The 17,294-nt window shown below is 41.1% G+C and overlaps 1 long non-coding RNA gene across 8 annotated transcripts in view; it reads right to left on the reverse strand.

Annotated features, from left to right (window-relative positions):
- The window catches only part of LOC143820456 (uncharacterized), an 89,871-nt gene that overhangs the window by 21,485 nt on the left and 51,092 nt on the right, over nt 1-17,294 (reverse strand). For 5 of the 8 annotated variants that reach the window (XR_013225354.1, XR_013225359.1, XR_013225358.1 and 2 more), the window contains 2 exons: nt 4,214-4,394; nt 3,006-3,056 (listed from right to left, as the gene is read on the reverse strand). This is a non-coding gene — a long non-coding RNA (uncharacterized LOC143820456). Of the gene's footprint in view, nt 1-628; nt 729-1,217; nt 1,334-3,005; nt 3,057-4,213; nt 4,395-17,294 lie in introns of those variants that run through there. The other 3 variants (XR_013225351.1, XR_013225357.1, XR_013225360.1) reach the window with 3 other exon arrangements.

The raw sequence follows: 17,294 nt of genomic DNA on the forward strand, positions 1-17,294 counted from the left end.
CAGAGTAGGCAAGTACATGCCATGTTCTCCAATTTTGTAGCAGATAGATACCTCACCTTCCCTTTTCTTCATACATGAATGGTGATGGACATTTGTGTGGGGGTTGCTTGACTTTTTTCTCTACTCAGACTAAAAACAACTGAGATGGAAGGGATTCGTATCTGGGGGAAAGTCATAATTACTTTTAAATGAAAGTAAAGTTGTTGAAAAATCTAACTAATCTCTTGAATTTTTATCAAAGAAATGTCTGTGCTGCTTCTTCAGAACCCTGCTCAAGGTGGCTTATCTTGTCTGGCTTGGTAGGGCCTGCTCTCTCACTCCCTCTTTCTCTCTTGTGTGTGATTGAAAGTCACACACCTAAAGACAGCATGATAGACACTGCCTATGACCAGAGGAGTTGAAGAACTGGCATTTACCTTATTTCTTCCCCCCCCCCCCCAGTTTGCATTCCTTTCCCTTTTCCCACCACATTTGTTGTTTCCTGAGTCACTTGCAGAGTACTTTCTCCCCTCTTTCCCATTCACAACACCAGTACGACTGCCTTAGTAACAAAGAAGCCACTAACCCCCAGAGAGAAGCTGGGAATTTATTTTCCTCCTCCATGAGTTCTTTATTCCTAAGGGAGGGTGTTGTTTGAACTGGTTCTTGGAGGGTCTGGGGAGAGCAGTGTGCATAGCAATGGGAGATTTGCTGAGGCATCCCTCCTTTGGAAGTTCAGGGAAGCAATTCTGCAAATTGAAGTGATTGGGAAGAGAGAAAATGTAAAGCAGAAGCCCATGCCCCCAATTTTTTTACTCCTTAAAATAATGAGCACTTCAAAAAGGGAGTGGGGAATACTTTCCAGGTAATAAATCCACTTTTCAAAGTCTCTCTTGTCTTTGTTATTGCCTGGCAGTGTTGTAACATAATTAATTCATTATTTAAAAAAAAGGGGGGGGGGTACTGATGGAGGAGGGGAGGGCTGTAGGCAGGGTGAAAACAAGTTATTGGAACATGCAAACAAATGACCATTGCCAAGGCGTGAGGGGGGGAGGGGGGAGAATGCTGGATTTCCCCACAAAGAAACTGCGAGTTAACATTTGCAGAAAATTAAAAGTCAGGGTATCAGAGGTGTTCAAAAACATGTGTTAAAGGAGAGTGACATTTGAATTTCCTCCCAAATGCTTGGATTTATGTGGGGAAATGTTTCCATTATTTCAGTTTTTAACAATGCTAACCTGGTGGATAATCTCACTGTAGAAATGGTCACAGCCAGGCCTAGGTGAGTCATGCAAGTCAGATGATATCAAGTTATTCGGTGGTTGCTGTCAGGTCTGGCTCTGGTGACTCTTTCCTAAAAGATCAAAATAGCTGTGGAAAGAGTCCTGCCGCAGCCACACATTTTACTCAGAGAAACCAAGCTTTGAAAATTTGTGGTTCTCTATCACCTTTGTTAGAGCTATGTATTAGATATTGAGAATGAAGGCCCCCTAGGTTGTTCTTAACCAGGTTTCCTCAAACAGGGGTTCTTGAAAACATGGTTTTTCGTGCCACTGGGATAGTTTCCTAAATAGGTGGGAGTTAATTAAATTTGTATACATTTTTAAAAAATAATTAAACATTTATTGTATGTTATTACCATATGTGGTCATGTCGACTTGCCCCCAAAATGGCTAGTGATGGGGCTGAAGAGGGTAGGATGGGGAGGGGCTCTGGGTGGGTATTATGCCTTCCAACTGTATTCTGCATGATCATGTCACTTCTGGGGTTTCTCAAAGCCTGAAGAGCAGTAAAAAAGCGGAGCAAGGCTGCACTTAACCATAACAATACTCTTTATTAACCACAACAGGAACTGAACTGAACTGAAAGCGTAACCCATTGCCTTTATATAACAGCCCCGATACATTTCGATACATGTGGGAAGCAGCTCTTTGCCTCCAACATCCAAGTGCTCAAAGGAACAAACACCATGCAATATATAATACTAAACAGGCCCCTTTTATCATTTGGGTTTTTTAATCCCCCAACTGTGTGCTGTAGTTCTTTTAGATTCCAGATTTTTCTTGCAAATCTGGAACATTGGTCAGGTTTACAGTAAGATCTGTCTTTTTTGTTCAGTTTTCTGGTCGCCAGATATAAACATCTTCAGATCTGGCCAACCTCACTATTAGAACATACAAATGGGGCCCACACAAAATATTGCAGATTATGTTATGGTTAGTTCTCATTAGTAGTGTAAGGGTTTTTGTTTTGTTTTTTGGGTAGGAGAGGTTCTCTTTTGTGTGATGCTTTTAGCATTGTTACGTTTTAGAGTCCAGCATAATCCTTGTAAGGACTATATTCGGATTCCTTCCCTCATTGTTGTTGTTGTTGTTAGTTGCAAAGTCATTTCCAACTCATTGCAACCCCATGGACAATGATCCTCCAGGCCTTCCTGTCCTCTACCATTCCCCGGAGTCCATTTAAGTTTGCACCTACAGCTTCAGTGACTCCATCCAGCCACCTCATTCTCTGTCGTCCCCTTCTTCTTTTGCCCTCAATCGTCCCAGCATTAGGCTCTTCTCCAGGGAGTCCTTCCTTCTCATGAGGTGGCCAAAGTATCTGAGTTTCAGTCAGGGCTGATCTCCTCTAGGACTGACCGGTTTGTTCACCTTGCAGTCCAAGGGACTCGCAAGAGTCTTCTCCAGCACCAGAGTTCAAAAGCCTCAGTCCTTCCTCCATAGGATTACTGTTATATTGTTGCTGCCATTCCAATTAGATGGGATGGGAGGGACACATATTTCCCCCCAGTTTCTGTAGCTGAAGGAAGGAGGCAGCCCCGTGAGAGCCTTATGACTGGAGAACAAGGGAAGGCAGTAAAGCTTGGAGTAAAGTCCATTTATCATGGCTTGCTTGTTTCCCTTAGGCATAGTCAGGACGTGATCACTGTCACTGTGTTTACTTTAAGCGAGGAATAAATGTTTAGACATATACCTCACTCACTCCTGCAGCTAGAGGATTTGAAGTAACTATGTGCTTTTACTTACCACCTCCTCCCTCTCCTCTCTCAGCCTCTGCTGTTTGTCTGCCTTCTCTCCCTGTAGGAGAAAGCCACACTGTTTCATTTGTCTTTCTGTCCATCACAACAACCTTTTTTTGTCTATCCATAGACTCTTATAGCTAGAAGGGACCTCCAGGGGCATCATGTCCAGCCCCCTGCAAAATGTAGGAACTCACAACTACCTACCCACCCACAGTGACCCCAAATTCATGCCCAAGTGATCCTCCCACACACAAAAAGTCTCCAGAATCCAGCCTGGCCTGGAGGAAATTCACCTACCATCCCACAATGGTGATCAGCAATTCCCTTGGTATGCAAGGAAGGGCCACAAGACACAAACACTGGCACATCCCTTCTTGCCCACCCTCACATTCTACATCTTATTCATTTGGTGCATCTCAATGGTGAAACAGCCTTGGGGGATGAACGGTCCGGACTCTCCAGGGCCAATCAGGGTGCAGCCAGCTGCACCCTGATTGGCCCTGCCCCTACAGCTCCCACCCTCCCTGTCTGAGTTGGAATAGGGCCAATCAGGGTGCAACCAGCTGCCTTGCCTCTACAGCTCTCATCCTCCCTCACCAAGCTCTCACCCCTTGCCTCACAGACATGCCTGGTTGTTAGAGCCAGGCACGTCTGTGACTCCGCTGCTGCATTTGCAGGGCCCCAGGTAAGAGGCCCGGCCACGGTGGGGGTGGGGTGAGGGCGAGGGAGCACTTCCCAAAGGCCTGGAAAGCCTCTGCGAGGCCCTGGGTGTGCTTGCCATGCCCCCGGGAAGCACTCCCTCAACCCCCCTCGCCCTCAGCACCTCCCACCGGCCTGGAAAGCAGCCGGGAAGCTGAAGGGGAGGACCCTTTCAAAGCCCATTCTTATGAACGAGATTTGAAGCTAACTGTCAGGAACTTGTTTCAGATGTTTAGCCAAAAATTCTTTTGAATTAATTACAACCCATTGGTTCTGGTCCGACCCTCTGGGGCAATAGAAAACAACTCTGCTCCATCTTCTATATGACAGCCCTTCAAGTATTTGAAGATGGTTACCAAACAGACCAAGCTCCCTGAATCTTTCCTCACACGACTTGGTTTCCAAACCGCTCACCATCTTCGTAGCCCTCTTCTGGTCATGCTCCAGTTTCTCAACATCTTTCTTCAGTTGTGTTGCCCGAAACTGAACAGAGTATTCCTAGTGAGGTCTTACCAGAGTGTAAAGTGGAGTAAATCCAGTTTAATTTCTTCCAGGCAGCAGCACCAGCCATCCAGCTCTTCTTTTCTTGACTTTCACCTCTGCTCACTTACTGGCCTTCTCTTCCCCTCTTCTTCAAATGCTGCAACCTGCACCTGCCATAGCTTTCTGAAAACTGTTCCCTTGTTATCTGTGGCTGTGCAGACAATAGTTCACATTTTCAAGATTAAAAAAAAAACACACACACAAAAACTCCTACCCCTATTCTTCCTATAGTAAGATTTTCCTGCAAGCCCAGTGTCTCCCAGAATTGATGAAAAATCTGTTTAAATTGCCTTGATTCATGAATTTAGGTACATACACACACACAAACAAATGATTGCATATTGCTGGGAGGATAGCAATGTGGTATTTGTACCAGTCTGCAACACTGTCTGCCTGCATGACAGAATGTGTAACCCAAATTTTTTCCCAATGCATGGAAAACGAATAGGAGCATTTCTGCTTGCACTGAAACAAAACCAAGCCTCCTCAAGCCAATGAAAGATATAAACAACAAAGGCCTTTAATATAAAACTTCATTAGTAACATGATCTGTCTATAGATCTGCTGATGGATATACATCCCTATCACCCATCTGCTAAATAACTCTCTCTTCACTTTGCCTTCTGATTTTCTTGCATTCTAAACCATGCATATGGGGCGGGGGGGGGGGGGATCAGAATAATGAACAGATACAATTTTTCCAAATATTACTGACTGTAGTTTTTCCCCCCAATTAGGATTGAATTTAATAATGGTATTAAAGAATGGGATCGGCTCAGTTCTGGATTTGAGCACTTAAAATCTGACATATTTCCCCCTCTGAGCATTAAAATAAACTTTTTCCCATTCTTGATATGATAATTCAAAAAGAAATGAAATAAATGCTATAATTAGAGATGATCTTTCAAACAAAAATTGTAGCTGAGGTTATTAGTTTGTAAATTATCTCAAGAAGCAATCTATATTTAGATTTTAATAATATGCAAATATATTGAAAAGTAATCTGTTTATTAATCTATTACTAGGTTAAATGGCAGATGTTTAATCATGTAAAACTTCCTTAATTGATTCACTGTCCTAATAGTCTTGTTTGGTTTGCTGTTAAGTTAACCACTAGTAGCAAAAAATAATTACTACAGAATATTAATGAGAACATTTTGAAATTGTAAATAAATATTTGCTGCAGTCTAAATAATGAACAAATGATAAAAAGGTTATGAACCCCCCATTAACTTTTTAAAAGTATAAACTTTGCTGTTTTGATTCCACAGGAGAATAGTGTCAGATGGAAGATAAAATTAAATATTCTCGTGTGGTTTTACATGGGAACCAGTACTATCAATATTTAATGGGTTGTGGCAGAATTTAGTACCATTTGAAAGAATGCAAATAAAGGTTGTCATATAAATCACCTTGAGAGAATATTGCAGAGAAGATTATACAAGCTAAAATGTATGCTTTCTCATGTAAAAGCCCTGAGGATCTGGGCTTCTGTTTGCAGAAGATGCTGGGCCTGTAGAGTGAGAAGAGCTTTAACTAAGTGATGTGTGTGCATCCATGTTGTAATACTGAAAACAGATGATTTTCAATTCTTAATATTGGCTTAGAAGAAGGGATCATTCCAAGAACAATGTGGGTTATTACTATATATGAAAGAATATTTGACAGGTATCCTGAGATGTCTATAGATGAGGGTGGTTTTGAAACCAATCTATTATTTACTGGGTGGTCATGAAGCCCGGGAGGGTGTGGTGAACAGCATTTAAGAAGTGAGGCTCTAAGTAGGCATGTTCATAAGAAAAAAATTCAGATTCAGTCCCAATCATTTTGGACACAATCTGTATCATCAAAATCACCCTTCATTGGTTTAGTTTTGGCCAAATCGATTCAGCCAAATCTGAAAATGTCTGGTTTTTTTTACTGTGCATGTCCCCCCCCCCCCACTTTGACAGGCAGAAGAGATGTTCTCCACTGCCTGTGAAAGCAGCGTTGAGGACCGCCTCCGGGGGTGGTGAAGAGCCAGAGGCCCATGCACCGTGCATGCGCGTTAGCGCCCCCTGGTGGTGAAAACACACATTTACCAGTGCCGTGGTGAGCCCAAGGTCACCCAGCTGGTTGCATGTGGGGGAGCGCAGAATCGAACCTGGCCTGCCAGATTAGAAGGCCGCACTCCTAACCACTACACCAAAGTAGGAGCACCCTGCCTAGTTTTAAGGAAAAATCAGGAGTGTGTGTCCTAAGATACATGTGTGTGAAGTAGAGCTCTAGTAATCTCAAAATTTAGTGGACTACTGGTTCATCCAGGAAGGTAGGAAGTTGTGGCACAAGCTGAGTGTCCACTGTCTAAAAACCAGGGGAGTCCAGGGGAGTTCAGGGGAACTCCAGAAAGTGAAGATGTTTTGGGACAATTTTTTAAAGAACCTGAACAATTTTAAAGAATATTAACATCTGAAAATGAAACCTATAAAAATCTACAAAGCCTGTAATTAAGAACTGGAAACAAAAATGTAATCGATTAGTATAAATAAAAGGATTCCTTAATTCCAACAAACCTTTTCTCTCCTCTTTGTAAATAAAATCTTTACTTTGTTTGAAAAAATGTCTATACACCTTCCCAGAAGCTCCCAGGGCTGAAGAAAGTCAAAGAGATAAAACAGTGACTGGGTGGGACAGTGAGCTGCATTTTGGAGGAAATTTTTACCTGAGTACAGGGAAGGATGTAGAGAGGGGACTCCCTTGTAGCGGAACTCAGCCAATAATTACTTTCAATCCTGATACATCTTGACATAGTTTTCTGTGCAAATTTGAATAAACAAAGCAAGGAACAATGTTTGTTGAGCTCAGAGCTAGAGTGGTATTGCCCTTTCAAACTTTTGACTGTGGAGTAAGAAGACTGTGGAGGAAGAACCCTGAAAGATTCTTCAGGCTTCAAGTAACCCCAGGATTGATACAAGTTGGTCATTTATCATGCCCCTGAAAGTCACATGTTTACAGTGTGCCTGGCATCACCAATAAATAAAGTGCTTATTAAATAATAAGTTGTTTTCATTTTTGTGTGTGCAATACCTTGCCTGAGGAAAACAAGGAAGCATTCATCTGAGCTATCATAAAGTTCACCACACAAAGCACCCATTCTCCTCAGGGGAAATGATCCTGCATGATTTGGAGATCACGTGTAACTTTGAAAGCTCTCCAGTCACCACCAGGAGGTTGGTACTCCTAGCAAGATGCACTGGATCTTGGCATAGTAGAGAGCACTGGATCAAGGCATGGTAGAGAGCCAGTTTGGTGTAGTAGTTAGGAGTGTGGGCTTCTAATCTGGTGAGCCAGGTTCGATTCTGCGCTCCCCCACATGCAGCCAGCTGGGTGACTTTGGGCTCGCCATGGCACTGATAAAGCTGTTTTGACTGAGCAGTGATATTAGGGCTCTCTCAGCCTCACCCACCTCACAGGGTGTCTGTTGTGGAGAGAGGAAAGGGAAGGCGACTGTAAGCCACTTTCAGACTCCTTCGGGTAGAGAAAAATGGCATATAAGAATCAACTCCTTCTTCTTCTTCTCCTTCTCCTTCTCCTTCTAGCTCTCGGCTAGAGATACCAGCCTCCAGGTGGGACCTGGGGATCCCCTGGAATTATAGCTCATCTCCACACTACAGTAATCAGTTTCGATGGAGAGAATGGCTGCTTTGGAGGGTAGACTCTGTGGCATTGGACACAGCCATCTCCTGATTGAAGATCTGAATCCTTTTGCTTGCAACAGCCTTCCTCTGGCCCTTTTCTGCCAGCAGGGCTCTGAGAAGAAATTTTGAAAAGGAGAAAATGGGGGAATGCAGCAGATTCAGCTCTTCCCTCCCATTCCATGGTGTGTGAATTGAACGAGACCACTGAAGACCAGACAGATAAGCAGAAAGCCACTCTGTTCTCCTGACTCTTCCCTGGGGCTATGGAGTAACCCTGATTCAGAATAACTGCTTTATGGTAACTAATTTTTCTTGAAAGACTGCATAAATAAACCCTAAAATCAATTCTTTTTACGGAACACTTATTTTTACAGTTGCATGCCTCTGGTGTACTGCATACATGAGTGTGGGTAAACTCTTTTAAACATTTTGAGAAAAAATAGTTTACCTTTCATTTGTTTTCTTTTGACAACTGTAAGTTCAATACAGTGCAAGATAGAGTTCACTTGTTGACTTATGAAGTTACAAGTCATACTGTTTACAAAAGGTGCTTGAAGCAATGAAAAATGTTAAAAGCATTACAACAACTTAAAACACAGCAAGAACCAAGGGCTGGATCCCTAGCATCATCAGGAAAAAGAAAGTGGCACCGCAGGACTCTCTCTCTCTGCCCCTTCCTGCTGCACTGAGCCTTCCCCCAGTTCTGCTACTGAGTTGTCAAAGAACCCTCAGAGGTTGTTCGAGGATACACAACACAATGGTAAATAAGTGGGTGTCTGTAGTAGGAGAAGAGATTTGCAGAATTTGCTCTTTCCTGCTTCATGAATGAAATGTTATTCTCCTGACATAACAGCCATTCTCCAGGCAGAGGAGCTCCATTAAAGTCAATCTATAAAGTAGTGATCAAAGTGCAAAAAGACCACACTTGCCAACCAATACAGAAAAAAAAAACAGCTCCAACCAGTCAGTGAAAATAATAATTTAACTTTTCTTAAAACTGGAAGAAAACATGTAAACCAGAAAAGTGGAAATCTCCAGCAAGGGCATCTGATTCCAAATTCTAGAAACTGAGCTCAAAATGCTACCCACATTTATTCTATTATCAGAAAGCCATTTGAGAAGGGTATGGAAAAATAAAATGAGTTTTGGGAAGGCAGGTGCTGGTACACACACTAATGAGTAGATGACTGTTCAGCCAGTTGTCCTACAGGAACTTTATGTCATAGATCACATGGGACAGAGGATGGAAAGATACAGCATGAAGTGGAGGGAGAGGATATGTGAGATGTGATGTCACTCAGCCCTGCGTTTATTTTTTGATACATTTATTAATTGCTGAATTTTCTATGCTTCCCTTTAAGAACATGAGCCTTGCTAGCCAAGACCAATCTGCACTATCTTTTAGAACAGCATTTTGTTTCCAATAGAAACTGACAAGTTGGAAACTGACAATAGAGGGCAAGGGCTCTGCTGAATGCCCTCAACTCTTTCTCTTCAGAGGTAGACTACCTCTCAAGAGCCAGCTTGGGATAGTGGTTGAAAGTGGCAGCTTCTAATCAGGCAAACTGGATTTGATTTCCTGCTCCTTCACATACAGCCAGGTGGGTGACCTTGGGCTTGGCACAGCACTAATAGAGCTGTTCTGACTGAGCAATAATATTAGGGCTCTCTCAGCCTTATCTACCTTTCAGGGTGTCTGTTGTGGGGAGAGAAAAGGGGAAATGGTTGTAAGCTGCTTTGAGACTCCTTCTGGTAAAGTAGCATGTAAGAACCAACTACTACTACTACTACTACTACTACAAACTACTACTTCTTCTTCTTCTTTGTTCCATTTTGCCTTCCAGGCTAAAGAGCCATTGATTGACCTAACCTCCTATTGTAACATGATTTACCATGTGACTTATTCAGCTGTTATATGCTACCTCTCACCCTGCTGTTTTCATAACTTGCTTCTGTTTTCTCTGGCTGTTTTGGTGTTCTCTATTCCCAGGCCACTCAAGTGTTCTTTGTTCAAAACACAAAGATTGAATCTCCAAGTCTGGGAGGATATATGCTCAGAAATCTGCACATACTGAAGGCCCCAACAAATGAGGAGCCATAAATATATTTGCAGGCACAAGGCGACTTGCCAAGAGGATGGTGGGAGGAGAGGAGTGTAGGACTGGCAGAATTTTCAGCTATTTGTGGCCATTTGGTTCTGGTTATTGTCTTGGAACGCAAAGGGCAGACAGAAAGGATTCGCTGCAGCTCTACTGCAGTTTGAAGTGAGCTAGGCTTCACTTCCCTCGGTTGTTTTGTTTATATATAACTGCGAAAACTATTTAGTTGCTGGGTCTTTCCCCTATTGCAGAAGAATGATGCAGCAACCAGCCCAGAGGACAGGGCTGAATGAAAATGGGTCTACTGTTGTGTGTACAAATTATACAATTAAAAGTTTCAATTATTTTTCATCATCCTTTATACTCTTTCCAGGGCTCCTATCCACACAAGTACCACTGAGTTGTAGATTGCTGAACAAAATCCTTTTTTTTTTTAACTAGCCAAAAGGAAGGGCAAAGTGCTCAAGGCTACGGGTGTAATCAGTGCTAATGTTTCTTTTGAGCCAGCTTGAAATAACAAGTGGGCTGTTCCTACAGAGTCGGAGATCCTGAAGTAATAACACCTACATTTCTCAGGACACAGCACAATGTTTTTAGCCATGCTGCAGGCTTGCTTATTCCAGAATGATTTCACTCTTCCAAGTAAGCTTCCAGGGTTTTTGTTTGTTTGTTTTCCGACAGATGTTTTCTCTAAAATTTCTTTCATTCAACCTTTCTAAGCAATACAGTTTATCAAAAGTACAGGGTGGCATAAAGTATATATGGAAAGGTCTCTGTTGCAGCAAGAGAGCTGAATGAATGACACTTTCCCACTATTCTTTTTGCCTTTGAGGAGCTGGCTGTTATTTCAGCAATTATTATACTTCAATAAACCTGTTTATGGTGCTGCAAACCCCCTTTTTGTTTATCAGGGAGCAATTGTAGCACTCATTAAAATGCATTCTGCCATACAGCTGTGGTCCCTGTTAATGAATTCATAATAATAATTATTATTTAGATTTTTATTTCCCACCACTCCCGAAGCCAGCTCTTGGTGGATTACAAACAGTCTGTAACTAAAAACCCCAATAAAACTCCATTAAAACATCAGAACAGGACATAAAATCACAAGCAACAGAATAAAGAACATGGCGGTAGAACTCGACCCCCCCCCCCGAGAAAAAATATCCAACAGAGGAAATGGCAAGAGGGAGCTATAACCCAACACCCTAAGATGATGTATGGCGTAACTGCTTCTTAACACAGGGATAAGCATTATATATTATATGTAAGAGAAATTAAAAATAAGAGACAATCTGCCCTGAGTTTCTGAAGATCGGGCGGAATATAAAATCCAAAATAAATGAATTACAGTTATATCACAGGACCCTGTAGGTTCTTTTTCATGAAATCATGCTGATAAACAGAGAGAAGAACACAAATGTCCTCAGTATGGGGTGGCATGTCTTGAACCAGCCATGGAATGATGGTCAATGTGGCAACTAATGGAAATTATCATTATACTGATTTTACAAAACTGAAGACAGTTTTTTTTGTGGCTCAGCCACTGAGGCATCTAGTTGGAAACCAGGTGTTTTAATCACCTAACTCATTTGGAAGCAGCAGAAACATTGTGTGGGGTTGAGAAAAATGATTAGCCAGTTTTTTTGGGGGGAGGGGTTGAAGTAGTCCTTTGCTATGTTTGAAAGGTCAATGAGCATTCCAGTTCAAGAACAGTAAGTAATGCTTTCAGAAAGCTGCCCCAAATAATTATGGGACATAATAATAACAACACTGCATTTCTAACCATCCAAACCACCACTGTATTACAATGATGCTATAACGAACATAAATATGTCACTTTATAATATTAAAATGTCTAAACAGAAGTATTAACAAGCAAAATTACTCAAATCACAGCCTATATGTAATGTCTGTGCACATACTGTAAACATTTGCTCCTCAAACTGAAGGGCCAATCTAATGTAGGAACCAGACCTTAGCTCCTCTATAACAATTATTGCAGAAGGTTGTAATAGATAACTGTGGGTTATTGCACAAACATATGTGAATGAGCCCTTTCATACTGTATTTCCGGGGATCTCTCTCTTACACACACAAACACAACATTCTACTTACAAAGTTTTCCACCTCCTTGACTCTGAGAATTCTCTTTTACACCATATAGACATTTATGCATGTCCCATGAGCAACCATAACAGCTTCTAGAAGTGGGAGTTCAACTAAAAGCGAGTGTGTGTGTGTGTGTGTGGGGGGGCTGATATGTACATTTTTTGCTTCTGCAGAATCACACAATAGATGCACAATCATTCCATTTTTAAGGCATGCTTGACAGGGGACTGTAACTGGTAACAGAAAAGGTTGCTTCAGTTGTGGCAGGTATATTTGGCAAGTTCGCAGGAACATGACAGGGCTGTATTACGTTAAGTAACACAATTCCAGAAGTAACCTATGCGGAACATATTGCTTCTGCTTGCACATGTCAGGCAGTGGACTTTGATCGATGTTGTTGCAATACAAAACTACATAGTAAAACTTTTTAATTATGATGACAGAGTAAAAGAGGAGAGGGTGCTCTCCGGCAGTGTTTGTAGCCCTTTATAATTAACAAATGGACAGTGCAGCTTAATTTTGCATGCTGCTTGGGTTTTACAATTCTTTCTAGTTGCTGCCATCAGCATCTCTGTAAGCAATAAGGCATGACAGGGGGGCTAGTTATCATCACCTCTGGGGTGTTAAGAAGCATTCTCTAGGGGTGTGTATTTCATTATAACTGCACCACCTGGAGATACCATATTGCTGCTATAAAAACTCATTAATATGAGAAGAAAAACTTGTGTAGTTTTGTTAGAAAATGAAGTTTAGGAGTTTAGAATGTCAAGCAGTCATAGATTCAGAGTACCTTTATTGGCAGTCATAAGAAAAAGCTTAGTTTTCATCTCTTCATCCCTAACCGTTTCATCCCATTCACATCTTCAGCACTTACAGTGTACTGTTCATTGAATTTCCAGCCCTACGCCACAACTATACAAATGCAGGCTGTTGACTTAATGTCCCTCCCTATACAACCTCTGCTTTGAGGTCTAGGATATTGGGGAGAAGGCTGACAGCCTAGACTGTATACTAGTATATTTGTGTGTAGGCTTTCTTCTTTTTTTGCAATGGCAGAACATTCAGTTCCGTAAATTCCTACCCAATGTCTGATGTGGTACAGATGAGATCTGGATTTATTCCTCAGAACTAGGCAAGAGACAACCACCAAAAGTTGTACTTAGACTGGAGACAAGGCAAGATTTCATTTTGGAGAGTTAAATTTTTAAAATACAAATCATCATTGCCCATAGTGTATACATTTAAATGGTTTATTGTATTTCCTTATTTCCACAGTGACATTACACTGTGTGATGTGTTACATGTACTCAGAACTGCTAATGTGTTCATTCACTTATAAATATTACATGAGAAGTACCATGTTCGCCAAAAGAGGTATGCGTCCATCAGGAAATCTCTTGTAATGTATGTTTTTACAAACATAAACATGCATTTCCCATTAAATGATTCAGTTTAATCATTTAATGGCATCATTTTATTTTTTTTCCTTCAATTTAACACATATATTAACTACATCTCCAAGTGTTTTTTTTTAAGTAACAAAAAGGCAGGGTTCAGTGCTCAGTGGGGAAATTGCTGGAAAACTATAAACCCTCAATCCATCCAACAAGGTCAATCACACTAGAAGTCGATATAGATATAGATGATGCTAATTCCTATTATAATTCCTATTATAATATCTAGGCCCCATGGAAATGGCTGGATGAGTCATCTCTACCCAGGAAACTATTAGTTATCTGTATTAAGGCAACCTTTGATGGAGCTGGATTTGCTCAGCTGTAATGCATTCTCAGCTTTGTTTGCACTATTCTGTGGTAGAAATGGTACAGCTGAACCTGAGGCTTCCTTTGGGAGATCTATGGTTTTGTCTGAATTTATTGAAGGATTACCTAAATTGGTTAATGCCTACTAAATACCCAGCTCTCCAAAAATATAAAAAAGAAATAAAAAGTTGAAAAGGAGTTTAAAAATTAAATAGGGGTGGCTATCATTTAAATACATAAACTGCTCTATTCCTACCTGACAATTCATACAGAGTTTAATCTGAATTTATCAAAAAGTATAAAATTAAGCACAGGGAGATGCAATGGTTCATTCTCTACATCTCTCTTATTCTGGCAATAGTTTGGACATATGTGCTAATGCAGCAAAGTGCTATTTTATATTGTAATGACTCTTATGTTAATGGACTCTTTGCTCAATGACCTTTGCAGAACTGGATCTGTAAGTGCTTTTCCTTCCTTTCAATCTCTTCTACGCCTTCCTACACCCTCTCAGCACTCTGGGTGTCCTGTATTAGTTTCTTCTCCTTTATGCCTCTTTGTTTGCATTTAATTTCCCCCTCAGCAGGTGGGGAAAAACACACTAGGAATATATTTGGACTAAAAGCTTTGAATATATGCTATTAAGGTGGAGTGTTATTCCTATCAGTAGAAACTAAATAACTGTAAAATGTGACTATTCATCATTTGGGGTTACTTTCTGAAAATTCATCTTCCTATGGTAAAGTGATGTCTCTAGACTTCCTATTAATCTTGCAGATCACAGTCCCTTAGAATTGTGGACTTTATAATCAGCACCTATCATAAGCCTCTACTACTCCTGTCTGCTGACAGAATTAGTCCCGATCTTAATGGTGTTTTAGCTGTGAGCTTGGGTGACACCCATTGCTATATGTCAGAAGTGGTGTGTGGGTCAGAATATGATCTCTACCTTTTTAAAGTGGAAGAGTCTGGAAAATCAGGGCCATTGTTCTAGTGGGGTGTATAAATATGGTGTGGTTTAACAGTGGTGATGCTAATGGATTTGTAACCACCACACATAATGAATTTCATCAATAGAAGAACTAGCACACAGTTTCTCTTCCTTTCAGTGGTCACTTTTCCTGCATAACAAAGTTTGAGTCCAGTGGCACCTTTAAAACCAACAAAGTTTTATTCAAGCTATAAGTTTTCATGTGCAAGCCCAGTTATTCATATACAGGCATCTGAGGAAATGTGCCTGCACACAAAAGCTCCCGCCTTGAATAAAGCATTGTTGGTCTTAAAGTTGCCCCTGGACTCAAACTTTGTTCTGCTGCTTCAGACAAACATGGCTGCCCACCTGAATCTACTTTTCCTCCAAACTTGTAATAGACAGGACTAGGATTGTAATGCCAACTGACAATAGAAATGGCTTAAAATGTCAAAACATATGATCCCAGATTTGCAATAATATGCATGCAAACACATGATTTATGTTCATATCGCACTTACACATTTTACTCACAGTATCCTCTTGTGTTGTTCATAGAGGTCAAAGTGCATTTAAAACCTTACACTCTGAAATCATTTTAAAAGATTTTGAGAGGAGCAAATAAGAGGAATATTATACAAAGTGACCCTCTTAACTTTTCTGCATCAACATACCTAAGTGCCTACATTGCAACCAATTGGACTTTAGGAAGTGTGAGTAGCTGGCTGTTTCCCACCCACTGTGCCTCACACCATCCTATTATACCTTCATGCCCTTTTCAATGTCACATTGTTCATTTGCTTTAAAAATATCCTGTGAAATGTTACTTTATTCAGAAATTGGTCTTTTCAGATTTTGTGTGGAGGATTACATGGTTCATGAGTTCCGCCTAGTACGATTTCCTTATACATGCTGTAGCTCATGGTGAGCTTCACAGGTTTTGAGCATCCATACCTTTTGATTGATGTCACAACATTTCCTTAGTGGCTGGTTTTTATTACTTTCAAAAGATAACAATACATGCATCCATGCACTTGGATGAATGTGTGAAGGGCATCATACCCAAAAGATTAGATAATGCAACCCTTTCTGGGCAAGCAGTGTGCCTTGGGCATGTTGATGTGCTTCTTTCTGCAATATTAAATGGAACTTGAGAAAGGAAATGTTAAAATTCTAGCCATTCTATTAATTCCATCCATGGTTTTGCTGGGCTAGGACTTGTAGCTGCATTGTCTTGATGGCCATCCTTTTACAAAGAACTTTGGGAGTAGAAGTCTTTATAGTTCTTGGTAGCTTAACAATATTGCTCGTTTCAAGGTATTTACAATACCTGATGCTTCACTCCAAGATATGTTGCATTTATTGTTAAAGGTAGAACCCATATAAATATACTTAGGATTACTCCTCCCATTAATTTTTAAGGTATATGCCAAAGACTTTTCTCCCTTGATCCCATTAAAGCTAGTCATGCTGAAATTCCCCCCTTAAAGTCCTACTGTATTCCTCAACATGGTGAGGGGGTGAACTGTGGAGGTCACAGCCCGCAGGCCAATTACAGAGGCATGGGGGAGGACCTGGCAACACACCCCGTCTTTTTTGCCAAGGAAATTCTATGGAAAGTACATCAACTATGGTATGGTGTGGTAGGCTCCCCAGGCCATGAAGTACTGAACAAGCCACTGGGGAAGGGGGACAGCTCCCTACCAGTAACCTGGCATTTATGATGCAGCTGGGAGAACTCTCCGGGACACATAGCTGCCAATGTAGCCCCATGGAGAATGCAGAGGCCTGAGCCAAAAGAAAACCAGAAAATTCCATTGCAACATGGAATGTCACAAGGAAAATTGGATATTAATACAAAGTGCCGGCTAATCAACGCCATTGTCTTTCCCATTACAAGCTATAGATGCGAAAGCTGGACCCTGAAGAAAGAAGACGGGGAAAATAGATGACTTTGAATTATGGTGTTGGAGACGAATGCTGCAAATACCATGGACAGCCAAAGTTACCAACAAGATAGTTTTAGAGAGGAGCAAACCAACTATTATCTATGTCATTAGAAAGCAAGATATTATGGCTAAAGCTCACTTAGGACACATCATGAGATCAAACTCATTGGAGAAATCATTAATGCTTGGCATGGTCAGCGGCAAAAGGAAACATAAGTCACCAAAGGATCCGCTGGCTCGACATGATCAAAGCTGATACAGGGATGACCATGAGCCAACTAAAAGAGGCGGTCATTGACAGAAACGAATGGTGAAAACTTTCCTATAGAATCACCGAGGGTCGGACATGACTGAACGGATAACATCATCATCATCATGCTGAAATTCAGTAGAAATCAATAGAACAAGTTGGTTGTATCCTATACATTTAAAGGGGAAGACTCTTTCTCTGGACTAGGAGCCTTAAGTGTATACATGGAAT

The sequence above is a fragment of the Paroedura picta genome, chromosome 1 (assembly GCF_049243985.1).
Source record: "Paroedura picta isolate Pp20150507F chromosome 1, Ppicta_v3.0, whole genome shotgun sequence".
NCBI lineage: Eukaryota > Metazoa > Chordata > Lepidosauria > Squamata > Gekkonidae > Paroedura > Paroedura picta.